At 45.4% G+C, this 13,213-nt stretch overlaps 1 protein-coding gene across 5 annotated transcripts in view; it reads left to right on the forward strand.

The window, feature by feature from the left end:
- The window catches only part of LOC310779932 (NLR family CARD domain-containing protein 3-like), a 90,953-nt gene that overhangs the window by 39,799 nt on the left and 37,941 nt on the right, over positions 1-13,213 (forward strand). For 4 of the 5 annotated variants that reach the window (XR_014552874.1, XR_014552875.1, XR_014552876.1 and 1 more), the window contains one exon: positions 3,714-3,757. The exons of the other annotated variant lie outside the window; for it this stretch is intronic. The gene's annotated coding sequence lies outside the window, so the exon portion shown is untranslated. The remainder of the gene's footprint in view (positions 1-3,713; positions 3,758-13,213) is intronic. 5 annotated transcript variants of the gene reach the window in all.

Genomic DNA, 13,213 nt, shown 5'->3' on the forward strand with positions numbered 1-13,213 from the left:
TATTTACCGGCCACTATGTTTCCTAAATAAACGTTTCGAATCCATTTATTTCTCTATAGTCCATTCTTTATAGCCTCTATAGTCGCAGTCGATCTTATTTATTCCAGTGTTGTCATTAAGAGGCCGATTTCGCAGCAAGAATATTTAATTGGTCGGCACAGGATGCTTTCGTTATTGAAACAGACAACATGCATGCATGCTCCTACTGTAGCCTATATATCTGCATTTGCAGACACTCATGAACCCATATCTTCTGGACATTGCCTTGATGAAAAAACAACGTAGCGTTAGCTAAAAGTAATAAGTGCGACAGCGCACAACTTGAATACCCAGCAATAGGCTACGTAGGCACCTTAATCTCTCCCACTCACCTGGCACCTGCGCGGCAGCTCTCCTGCACTGGTTCTCGGCTCCCATGTGGCTTTATTTGTGGTAAGCATTTTGATTCATCTCCTCATCATATGAACCAAGCCATTGATTGATTGATTGATTGATTGATTCGCCCCAGTAGGTAAAAAGGCTTTTTACCTCCGCTAAATTGACAGCCTACGTCGGGTCGCTTTCGCTTTTGACGGCGGCAGGCACGCTTCTGTTTCTTTCCTGCCGTCTTGCTTGCCTGAAGGCTACTTGTTGCATGATCTCGATAAAAAAAAGGACTGGCCTAGCAAGGGATGTCTGTTTTGACATTTCAGTTTCCTCCTGTGTGTTTCCTCACAGCGGGTCCAGCGCTGGCCGGCGGGACTGATGCTGCTTGTGTGGCTTTTAAACGGCGCTCTACACTAACGAAAACGTCTGCTATATTTTTATTTTTCACCAACACTCAACATACAGGGGGCGGAAAAACTAGTGAACGTGAAGTGAAGTGAAGTGAGTCACGAAGAGCCACACCCGTATCTGCGGATAATGACCTGCCACTGTTTAACTGCAGCTCCTTTTGCGCTAATCCGGATCTTACACCGGCGAGCGAGGTGAATATGATACGGACTCGCGGGAGTGCGCGTAGGCCGGCTAATTGTTGTTTAACATGCAGGCCAACCGGCTAGGAGCAGGTTATAATACGGATTCCACTGCATGTTAAGAAGTGGCTTTTGTGTACAGACACGATCCTGAATCGTGCTTTCCCCCCCTTTGTATATGTGATCATTTTTGCATTTAGTAGTTCAACTTCAAAACAACATGGTATAAAATAGAAGCAAACTCTGACTTCCTTCTTCTGTTAGGTTCGACCCCTCTGCCAGAGCGCCCACCCCCCAACCCACCACCACACCTCCCCCCCCCACCCCCACCGCCCCACAACCCCTCCTCCTCTCCTCCCCCACAACCCCCCCCACCCCTCAGTGCCCCCCCCACCAACCCCCTACTCACCCCCACCCATCCCCCAGTGCCCTCTTCTCTAATCCACCCCCACCTCCCCTCCACTCCCACCTAACCACCAACCCCCCCTCCCACCCACAGTCCCCCCCCCCCCCCCCCACACACACACACCCTCCCCGCCCCCACTCACAACCACAACCCCCACCCCCCCTCCCCACAGATCTGGACCACCCTCTCGCCATCACTGAGGATGAAGTCCGCCGGTCGTTCTTGCGTATCAATCCACGCAAGGCGGCGGCCGCCCGGACGGCATCCCTGGGCGTGTCCTCAAGGCCTGCGCCCACCAGCTGGCAGGCGTATTCACAGACATTTTTAACCAGTCCCTTTCCCTCTGGCAAGTTCCCTCCTGCTTCAAAGCAGCAACGATCATCCCCATTCCCAAACAGCAGAAAGTGACCAGCCTCAAGTTACGACTGGCGCCCAATAGCCCTCACGCCCATAGCCAGCAAGTGCTTCAGAAAGCTGCTTATATCACAGATCTGCCCCACACTCCCCCCGGACCACGACCCGCTACAATTTGCATACCGCCCCAACAGGAGCACAGCGGATGCAGTAGCACACGTGCGTCACACCGCCCTCTCCCACCTGGAGGGGAAGGACACCTATGTAAGAATGCTGTTCGTGGACTACAGCTCAGCATTCAACACCATAGTACCCTCCAGGCTGGTAAGCAAGCTCAAGGATCTGGGACTAAGCACAGCAATGTGTGACTGGATCCTGGACTTTCTGACAGACCACCGCCAGGTGGTGAGAGTGGGCAACCTCTCATCCTCCCAACTGACCATCAGCATAGGAGCGCCCCAGGGGTGCGTCTCCAGCCCCTTCTGGTACGACCTCTACACCCACGACTGCGTGGCGACTCAAACTTCGAACACCATCGTGAAGTTTGCAGACGACACAGCAGTCGTGGGGCTGATCTCCAGGAGCAACGAGACGGCCTACAGAGAGGAGGTGGGGGCCCTGGAACAATGGTGCCAGGACAACCACCTCTCTTTAAACGTCTCCAAGACCAAGGAGATCATTGTAGACTACAGGAGGGGGGGGCGCACACCCCCAATCACCATCAATGGCACAGTGGTGGAAAGGGTGGACAGCTTCAAGTACCTGGGAGTCAACATCCACCAGTACCTGACATGGGCCAGCCACACCGCCACTGTTGTCAAAAAGGCCCAACAGCGACTACACGGACTCAGGCGCCTGAAGAACTTTGGGCTAAGGCCAAAAATCCTCAGGGACTTCTACAGAGGCACCATTGAAAGTCTGCTGACTGGCTGCTTCACCTCCTGGTACGGGAACTGCACCACTATGGACCGCAGGGTGCTAAGAAGGGTGAGGCGCGCGGCCCAGCACGTAACAGGATGTGAGCTGCCTGAACTGCAGGAACTGTATAATCAGCGGTGCCTCAGGAGGTCCCTGAAGATCATCAAAGACACAAACCACCCCCACAACAGCCTGTTCTCCCTGTTACCCTCAGGGAGGAGATACAGGGTCCCAAAAGCACGCACAAATCGCTTGAGGGACAGTTTCTTCCCGCAGGCCACGAGACTCCTAAACATACACAAATAGTGGAGTAGCTGTACTGTACTGTACTGTAGCTGCTACCATTATGTATGTGTAATGTTTAATTGTATGTTTAATTAGGTATATGCTATTTGCACCTGTGCAAACAGAATGTTAATTATGTTTAATTATGTTTAAAGTATGTCCATGCCATTTGCACCTACAGTATGTGCAGTGAATATGTCACTGTCTTTGGCTTGTCTTATTGCTTTACTGCCTTATTGCTTGTTGTTTCTCTTGTTTTCCTGCACCTATATGCCCTGTTATTTTGCACTATGTTGTAACGGAGTCTACAGCACAAGCATTTCACACACGATACTTGTACTACGGAGTGACAATAAAAATCTTGAATCTTGAATCTTTTAATTTAAATAGACTATAATCTCAGCTTTGCTATAAACCGGACCACATTTTCTTCAGCATTTAACCCCAGAGTCTCAGAGGTTCACAGACGATCAGATTGATTGCACACAAACATAATCTCCTCTCACAACAGGGTTTACGCAGTCCCCCTGACTGACCCCACGTGGCTGTCATGGTGACTGATTGGATGGAGTACGCAATTGAAAACCACCAAACTGATCTCAAACCAGCTCAAATTTAGTTCACCTGCCCAAACCAATTTTGACCTGTTCAATCAAATTCAAAACCGCTCAAATGGGCAGGAACCTGCCGAACCTGGCAGGTTTCTAGCCTGGCAGTGAAGTTAGGAGGATAGGGTGTGCCAGCAGTCACAGATCAAATGATCACAGACTGAAGTCTCCGTGTCTCTTCTACAGACGAAGGCTGAGAGTGTTTGGCTTCATCGATGTGAGTTGAACAGGTAAGAATCCTGCAGGAAACATTACACATGATTGATACATGAACCATGTGGAATTGTATTATAACTGTGTGACTGCATGATATATTCTTATATGATTTTATATGAAGTCTTTCCAATTGTGTATTTCATGCTTGTTGAAGAATTATGGTTAAGTGTGCTATGATTTCCCCAATGTGTGACTTTGGGGCCACAACAAACCTTTTCTATGACGATGATATATGGTGATGTTGTCGTTGACGTTCCATTTATTCTCATGCTGCTGCTAAGCATTTTGATGATCGATGGTATTGACATTATGCATGTTAAAGGTAACAATACACATATGTGACCTACCTAAATCAGTCACATGTAGCACTGACCCGTTTGTGTAGACATGTGATTTGAGGAAAAAATATTGATTTAGGCTGTTTTGGGGTTTCACCAGATTTCAACAAAATAAAGCCTTGGCTTTCATTATCTGTAAAGATTATTGTGTAATTCCAATGTTAAATATAGTTTTGAAGCTCATAAAGGTAGGGTGACAAACTATCTTACTTTGTCAAAAGAGTACCATGATAATTTTGATATCACCTGAAAGCTTACATTCCCAACTTTCCCACAGCGTATTCAACTCAAAATGTGTTTCATGGTCAATGTGAGTGATTTGGATAATAGCAGGTCACATGACTGCTGCAGCTAAGCATTTTGATGAAAGCCATCATTAATGGTCTATCCCATCTGATGAAAAATCACCAATATCAAGAAGCATTGTGGATAGAAAGCCTTTTAATGCCTGAATGTTAAAGGTAACAATAAACATATCCTTAATGCATTCTATGAACAAAATACAAATATATATACAGTATATATATAATATGTAAGGGATAATGTGATAGTTCATGTGACATAAAATGCGTTGAAATGTAGCATAAATTATTAATCTGGACATAATATAAAGCTGCTGATGAATACACACAGTGTACATAGCAGAATAACTGGATATGCCCATTCATGGTAACGTCCTGGCATAGTCGTCTAAATCAGCCCCATATTGGCTGTGATTTGGCCTTGTCCTGGACGTCACTGAAAGACGTCATCACATCATTGTGCGCTGCGCGTCGGGCTCAATCATTCACCTGTCGGTCATTATTTTGCCAGTAATCACCGGCTCACTATACATTATCCCGCTTAGAACACGGCCTACAACTAAATCATTCAATAATCTGACAAAAATAATTATTCAAATAGATTTTTTAATAGCGTTTTCAACGACAAAGCGGTTTCATTCGTAATTGGCACACAAGACACCACAGCTGCAACTGGTTGGCCTAATTAGTAGTGTCTGCTGACAAAAGGCTCTTATCAACTGATTATTATAGGTGTGGCAGAGCAGCGGTCAGTTGTCGAGAAATAATGACCGGTGAATCTTGTTGATTGACCAATCAGAATCGAGTATTCAAGAGAGCCGTGTTCTAAGTAAGGGATAATGTATACTGAGCCGGTGATTACTGTGGAAATAATGACCGACAGGTGAGATTGAGCCCGACGCGCAGCGGAGGGCTTAATCATTCACCTGAAGGTCATTATTTCCAGTAATCACCGGCTCAGTATACATTATCCCGCTTAGAACACGGCCTACAACTAAATCATTCAATAATCTGACAAAAATAATTATTCAAATACATTTTTTAATAGCGTTTTCAACACAAAGTGGTTTCATTCATAATTGGCACACAAGACACCACAGCTGCAACTGGTTGGCCTAATTAGTAGTGTCTGCAGACAAAATGCTCTTATCAACTGATTAATCCAGGTGTGGCAGAGCAGCGGTCGGTTGTCGAGAAATAATGACCGGTGAATCTTGTTGATTGACCAATCAGAATCGAGTATTCAAGAGAGCCGTGTTCTAAACAGTATATACATAATGTATATATATAATGTGTATATATATATATATATATATATATATATATATATATATATATACTTATATATATTCTTATATATATCTATTCTTCATCAGAGTCACGCATATGGCGTCTTCATCAGAAGACGTGAGAGTGAGAGTGAGAGCAGTATAAGCAGGCTATGAGGGTGCAGCAGTACAGTACATAAAGCGGTGTCTTGTCTTATGCGGAGGTTCTTAAAAATAATATATATATATTCTTATATATATTCTTATATATATATATTCTTCATCAGACGCATATGGCGTCGAAACCTCTGTCCTGTTACTTTGCACCTTAATAAAAGGCGTTGAATAGTCCGAGCTGCTCCAGTTTCCTTCCTTTTACTTCATGCTGCGTCCCTCCTCTGTGATGCACCGGACCTGCCTGCCTGCAATAGCTGAAGCGCGTTGGGAGTCCCTCTGTCGAACATCCTGTCTGTCTGGAGGCTGTTACTGATCTGTCTAAAATCCTGTCTGTCTGTCTGTCTGTCTGTCTGTCTGTCTGTCTGGAGCAAGCCCCCAGGAATAGCACTGGGCTGTGAAGCCATTTGAACATGGTGGCGAAGCTCTGTATTGCAAGTCACGTGATGCCATGCAGCCCAGAAAGGAAAATTTCCATCCACTTGCATGGGGACCCTGGCAGCTGTTAAACCCAGGGGAATTTTTTCCGGGTGTCACTCAAAGTATAAAACGACGATTAATTATCAAATAATTTTTTATGGGTTAATTTTTTCTTCAGAAGCCACTAAGAGCCGTATACGGGTGTATTTCCTTCTTTTAATACATCCATGGATGGGAGGGGTGGGAGACGTCATGGAATAGGCCTACGTCATGGCACACATGCGCACTGCGCATTGGGCCGCATGATCAGGAAGTAAAACCAGGAAGAAAAACCCCCCATGATGACTTCATGCGACAGTGAGCAGCCTCCGTCCGAATGCATGGGTGGGCGTGGCTCGTCCCCTATCCAGTTCTTTGAATACATCCATGGTCTGGAGGCTGTTACTGACCTGTCTAACATCCTGTCTGTCTGTCTGTCTGGAGGCTGTTACTGACCTGTCTAACATCCTGTCTGTCTGTCTGTCTGTCTGTCTGAAGGCTGTTACTGACCTGTCTAACATCCTGTCTGTCTGTTGGCTGTTACTGACCTGTCTAACATCCTGTCTGTCTGTCTGTCTGTCTGTCTGTCTGTCTGTCTGTCTGTCTGTCTGGAGGCTGTTACTGATCTGTCTAACATCCTGTCTGTCTGTCTGTCTGTCTGGAGGCTGTTACTGATCTGTCTAACATCCTGTCTGTCTGGGCGCCGCATGACAGACAGGAAACGCATGCCTTCTTAATGAAAGATCATCTTAGGCTAAGAAGCAATTGGGAAACGCGTTTGTTTTTACGGGAGCTTTAAGAAGGGTTAAAGAAGCTTCTTAGCGCTAAGAAGCTTTTTGGAAACGCAGCCATTAAGGCTGTAGCCTATGATCAGACAGTTGTCTTCCATGCATGAAGTGCAGCTGTGTGCTCAGTTTTACAATGCCCCATTGTGTCGTCATGGCTCAATTCCCCCCGCCTCCACCCCCTCTCCACTTTACACCCGGAGGTGCTCCACATGTATGAAAGCAACATGCCTCATGTCTGACAGGGTACACTTCACGTATCGCCCGGGTCAGGCTCAGTGCAAGCAACCCTGACCTGACCCGGAATTCATGTCTGAAAGTGGCTTCTCTGAAGAACTCTCAGGGGTCTGGTGTTGAGACTATAGTGACACAAACTGTCTTCCGCTCTGCAGATGTGAGGACAGGACAGACAGACAGACAGAGACTGAGAGAGAGAGAGAGAGTGACAGACAGACAGACAGAGACTGAGAGAGAGAGAGAGAGTGACAGACAGACAGACAGACATATGGGGAACGTAGAACAAGAACAAGCAGGTAGGCTGGGCAGGTTGCCTGTAAAGGGAAAAAATGACAGGGGAGTGCCTGAGCTGCTCGACAAACCTCTCCAAAGAATGTTGTAAACAAGGAAACACACACACACACACACACACACACACACACACACACACACACACACACACACACACACACACACACACACACACACACACACACACACACACACACACACACACACACACACACACACACTCAAAACCATAGTAGCCAACCTAGCGTAGACTACCCAACACTGAGCCCGGGCAAAGAGACTCTACAGGTGTTCAAGTGCAACTTTTTTGCTCCGACACAGGAAGAGACCTGAGGCAACGCAACACTCATCCTTAATTGTCACTAGTTTGCCTTTGGCCCGGTGCTGTTGGCGGGATCTTTTGTTGGCATTTTCACCTAGATTTGCAAACCAAGGTAGATAATTTCTCCTGCAGGCATGATGGCAGCCCCCATGGTCCTGTAATGTGTGTGTGTGTGCGTGCGTGCATGCTTGCATGCATGTGTGTGTGTGTGTGTGTGCGTATGCGTGCATGTGTGTGTGCGTGCGTGTGTGTGCGTGTGCGTGCATGTGTGTGTGTGTGCGTGCGTGTGTCACACACACGCATGCACACACACAGCTACTATGAATCCACCAAGTAGAGGCTGTTCAAGTGCAACTTTTTGATTTGTTTTTACACAACTTTTGTTTTGTTTTGACATAAACTAAGGACTGAATGAACTGAACATTCATCATGTTTAGTTAAGTTGACTCTCTTGCATGAATAAGTGACACAAACTGTCTTCCTCTGTGCAGAGAGAGAGAGAGAGAGAGAGAGAGAGAGAGAGAGAGAGAGCAGGCAAGAGAGAGAGAGAGAGAGAGAGAGAGAGGGAGGAATGGGGGAGACTGCGCTACATAAAACACCTAGCCTGGTAAACCAGCCCGTCACGTGAACTCATATTTCATTTGATTCTGCGTGACGGTCTGGCCCCAAACCCAGTGGGGGGGTTTAGCAGAAGCGGAAGAGCGGAAGAGCCAATCAGCCAATCAGCGACTGCGCTGTGATTGACAGCGCAAGTTGGCCAATCAGGAACGCCACTAGCACTGCACTAACAAAACAATAATGGCCACCTCCTTGCCTGATCGTCTCGAGGAGTAATGTCAGCGTTTGTCTAGTTTAAACAGCCATAAAGTGCAGTTGTTGCAGAAATAGACTCAATAACAACAATTAAACAAGTACAGGAGTATCGCCGCAACCGCAAGGGAGCTGGAAGGTGGGTGCTGAGGGGGCTGCAGCACCCCCTGGTGGCAAGAGATGGGATTTTCGAAATTGTTGGATTTGGCTGTCCAACAAAATGCATTAAAAAACAGTTTGTGCTTCCCAGCTCTAATCTTATTTCATACGCTCTCTCTTCAAAAGTGTTTGATTTTCATCATAATCTGGTTTTCCATAATAATAATAATAAGTTCAATGTTTATGCCTGTTGTTGTCTGTTGTAGTGTAAAACGACTAAAGGGAGAGCAGGTGGTTACATGAAAGTGAGTGAGAAAAGGAGAAGATACTGAATAATGACATATAACAGTATAATCCTAATGTTAATTTAAAATTAAATATTTCTCTAAATATGGCTAAAAGTCCAAAAAACGTCAAATTCCCTTCGGCGCTGCCCTAGCGGGCAGCACCGAGAGCCCCTTCCTTACAGCACCCCCTACCTAAAAGCACTCCCAGCGCCACTACAGTTTCTCGGCGGAAAATATGTTTTTGCCATTCTCCCGAGTGAATTTTGGTTTGACTGGATCCGATGCTGATTGGCTGAAGGAGTTGTCTGTCAAGGCAACTACGCTCGCCCATGCTAAAAACTGGGTGAAGATTTGGGGCCGTCACGCAGAATCGAATGAAATGTGAGTTCATGTGATGGGCTGGTTTACCAGGCTATAAAACACCACCTTTAGGTGAGTAGGTGAGTCACCTTTTTGATCCCAAAATGTACCACTGAAGTGAATGAGTTGTGTGTTTTAGTGTGTGACCACCCCTCCCTGGTATCTCACCTTTTCACTCTCCATGAGTTTGCACACGTACAGTAGGTATGCTGCACACAGGTAGCTACTTGAAGGGAAATGACAGGGGAGTGCCAGAGGTGAAGTGAGGTGACTCTGATCCTGAATCTAGCCAAGATAGCTATAAAGAATGTTGTAAATAAAGAAACACACAGACAAAATCAAGTTCAAACAAGACAGCAAGACAGCCTCTCACAGCCTAGCACAGGGGTGGGCAACTATTTTTCATGGGGGGCCACATGAGAAACCCAGATTGTTGCCGGGGGCCGAACAAATATTGTCATGCCGTAACCCATGGATGGGCAACTTTGATGATAGAGAGGGCCGCAAAAAAATGTCCTCGCTACCAGATTTTGCTGAGGGCTGAACGGCGCCAGCGTGAAAAATTTGGGGCATTTGAAGCCAGGTTTAGACGAATAACTAATTTTAAATTAACAATTGTGATGTCATTATTCAGTCTTAACCACCAATATTTGATCCTTTTTTCACTCCTATGTCACCACCTGCTCTCCCTGCAGGGCTTGAAATTAACTTTTTTCACCACCTGCCAATATGGCTGCTAGATTTTAAAGTTACCAGCCAATTAGAATTTCCACTAGCCGAAATGTTTTTCTTGAAATAAACCAGAATATGAGTGGGTTAATTTAAGCATAAGTATCAATAAGTCGCCAGGGATTCTCAAAGCCTGTGTTGAGGGTCACACAAGAATAAAAATGCACTCTTGAAGCTAAATAAATCCAAAACCAACAAGTTAATTATTTAAATTTCTACTTCAATGTAGAACAGTCATTTCTTACACATGAGATTACTTTTAGCCTTTTAGTCATAAATATTATTGAAAGATATTCCATATTCCAGACTGAAATGCTATAACAGAAGAGTATTGGCCAGAATGACATGAACATTTGGACACTTATTCAGCGGGTATCTAGCATGTTGCGTTCAGGTGCACTGTAAAATTCTTTTTTTTTTTTCTTTTTTTTTTGCAATTCCATCGCGGGCCACACGGGCCGTATGTTGCCCATGTGTGGCCTAGCAGCACCCAAAGCTTAGACCCTGCATGCAGGAGAAACCAAAGCCTTATTAGGAATGGAAGAGCGCATAGGCAGTCCATGGGCAGTCCAAGTCCAAGAGCATCCACACCTTGTCCACACATGGTCAGTCCTCCCAAGAGGGTCTTGTACCACAGGTTGAACCACTGCTCTAGAAGAATGACCTGTGTGAATATAAGTTTTTTGCCTTGTTTGACCCCACAGGCGCCTAAAATAACTACTTACACATTTAAAGGACGGCTTTACCGTGGGGAATATGAATATATATTAAAACTCTCGCCCCTAAGGTTTTCGAATCCGTTGAAATTTTTGAAATTGGAGCTTCACTGCCTGACCTATCAAGCATCTCTCACATATTTTTTGGCCCAGCCGACGCGTTTCGCGTCATCTGGCCCAAGTCCGCCTTGCGGAAGTCGAGCTCCTATGAACTACACTACTTGTGGGCCTGTGCTGCCATGGTCCCGCCTCTAGAGGTCCTCCACGCCCCTTCACAGCTCTTGTTCCAAAACAAAGGGCAGCCATTTTTCTTCACCGCATCGGCTGAGTGCTGCTAGCTAACTTAGCTGCTCCTGAACCATGGCTGATGCAAACCTATCCGATGAAATTGAAGTATCTGATATGGATGATGACTATTTTGATAGTGTGCTAATAAACTCGGACATTCAGGGCTACTTATATGAGCCAGAATACAGTGAAGAGGAATTACTCCGTATGGAAGCAGAGGAACAAATACAGGAGGCCGAGGCAGGCTCCCCTCAAAGCCCACAGCCACCCCGAGCGGGTGATAATTTTTGGTGCCGATGCCGAAAATGTGGACCTATGCAGACAGAAGAGGAGTCGCTATGCTGCAGCGAATTTCACAGAGGCCAATTTCTTCTCGAAGAAGTGCCAGCATACGCGGCGGACGGAGGAGAGGGATGTCTAACCCTGCATCCAAGTTTTCTTCCGCACATGGATCGGTGGGTTTTGGAAACCTTCTTCCTGAGACCGAGAATCAACTGGAAAAGACAACCTCGGCCTGCAGGCCCCGACGGGCGTTTGAGCATTGAGTAAGTGTTGTACGCCAATACATAACAGCCTATGTATTATGCCAGTTCAAGACAGTCGCTGTTTTTCAATCCATAAAATAGATAAGGCGAAGATAGCAGTAGAAACAGCTTGAGCGTATTTCACACCAAACTAGTATCACAAAACATATGTGCGGATTATAAATATGCCGAATAGAATAGTGGCCTCTCAGGGCACAAATTCAATGAGTATGTGATGTAATTCTGAGCAATACAACGATACGTGTGACAATACGTCACTATACTGTTTTGGTGTTTGTGTTTTAACGTTAGTGTCGATATAGCAGTAGGTTGCGAAGATAAATATGTAAACGGATGGCCCGCTGTTACAGAAAGAGATAGCCGACAGCCATTCTTTTGTTCCCCGAGGGAGCGATGGAGGACACATGGTTTCGCGTCCTTTTAAATGTAGTATTTTTGAAGAGATCCCTACTTTTTACTGTTTCGTGTCTGTATGTTTTAGAATTAGGCTACATATTTAGTTCAGCTGCATCTGAATTGCTACCGGGGAGATCTATAAAATATCTACTCTACTGTGCTACTCTCAGCAATAGATTTAGGATTATACTATTTATCTGGACATTTGGTATCTAACGTCTACCAGCAAACGTTATCCTGCAAATAGGCTTGCCGTTCTAATCTTGCTTTTTGTGTGTGTTTCTTTCTTACAGTCAGTGTCGCCTGACAGCATATCGCCATTTCCTCGAATGGGTCCTGAGAGGCGAAAGACTTGGACGGTTTCAACGTATAGTGTTGCCAGCGTGTGTTGTCCAGGCGATCAGAGCCATGTACCCCGCAAACGATGGACAATACCGTGGCTTCCGGGACACCAATGTTGCTATCGCGGGACTCAATCTATAAGATATCCAAGGGCATCCATTTGACATTTTTAGTAGGCTAGATCAGTGGTTCCCAACCTTTTTTGTGCCGTGTACCCCTTGAGCTGTTTTGCCATGCCAAGTGTACCCCCTGACAGCGTGTTGATGATTCTCCCAAATTTGTTCCATTAATCTCATTCAACTTTTACTATCCAATACAACTGATTATTAAATTAAAACAATATAAAATTAAAATCGTTTTGAATGACTCCCCTTTAATACAAATAGCTATACACTTATTGAGAATGAACAAAATATTATATATAGCCTAGAGATAGATATATTCAGACTCACACAGTAACAGTTTCAACTATTTTTATTTAGTCACTTGGCACCTTTAAAAAGACACCTGAGCTAGTTTGTCTTTCATAAGCTTTGACAGTTCTGGGGACAGCTGTTACCAGGCAAAATATCACACATAAGATAAGTAGATCCAAAAAGCAAAAGTTCAAATCAGTGCACATCACACAAAAATAGCACACAAAAATAGCACACATATTAGATCCAAAAGGCAAAAGTCCAGTGCACATTTCCCAGTTCAGGATATTCCCTTTCAACCTCACA

The sequence above is a fragment of the Poromitra crassiceps genome (genome assembly GCF_964638095.1).
Source record: "Poromitra crassiceps genome assembly, chromosome: 7".
In the NCBI taxonomy this organism is placed as follows: Eukaryota; Metazoa; Chordata; class Actinopteri; order Beryciformes; family Melamphaidae; genus Poromitra; species Poromitra crassiceps.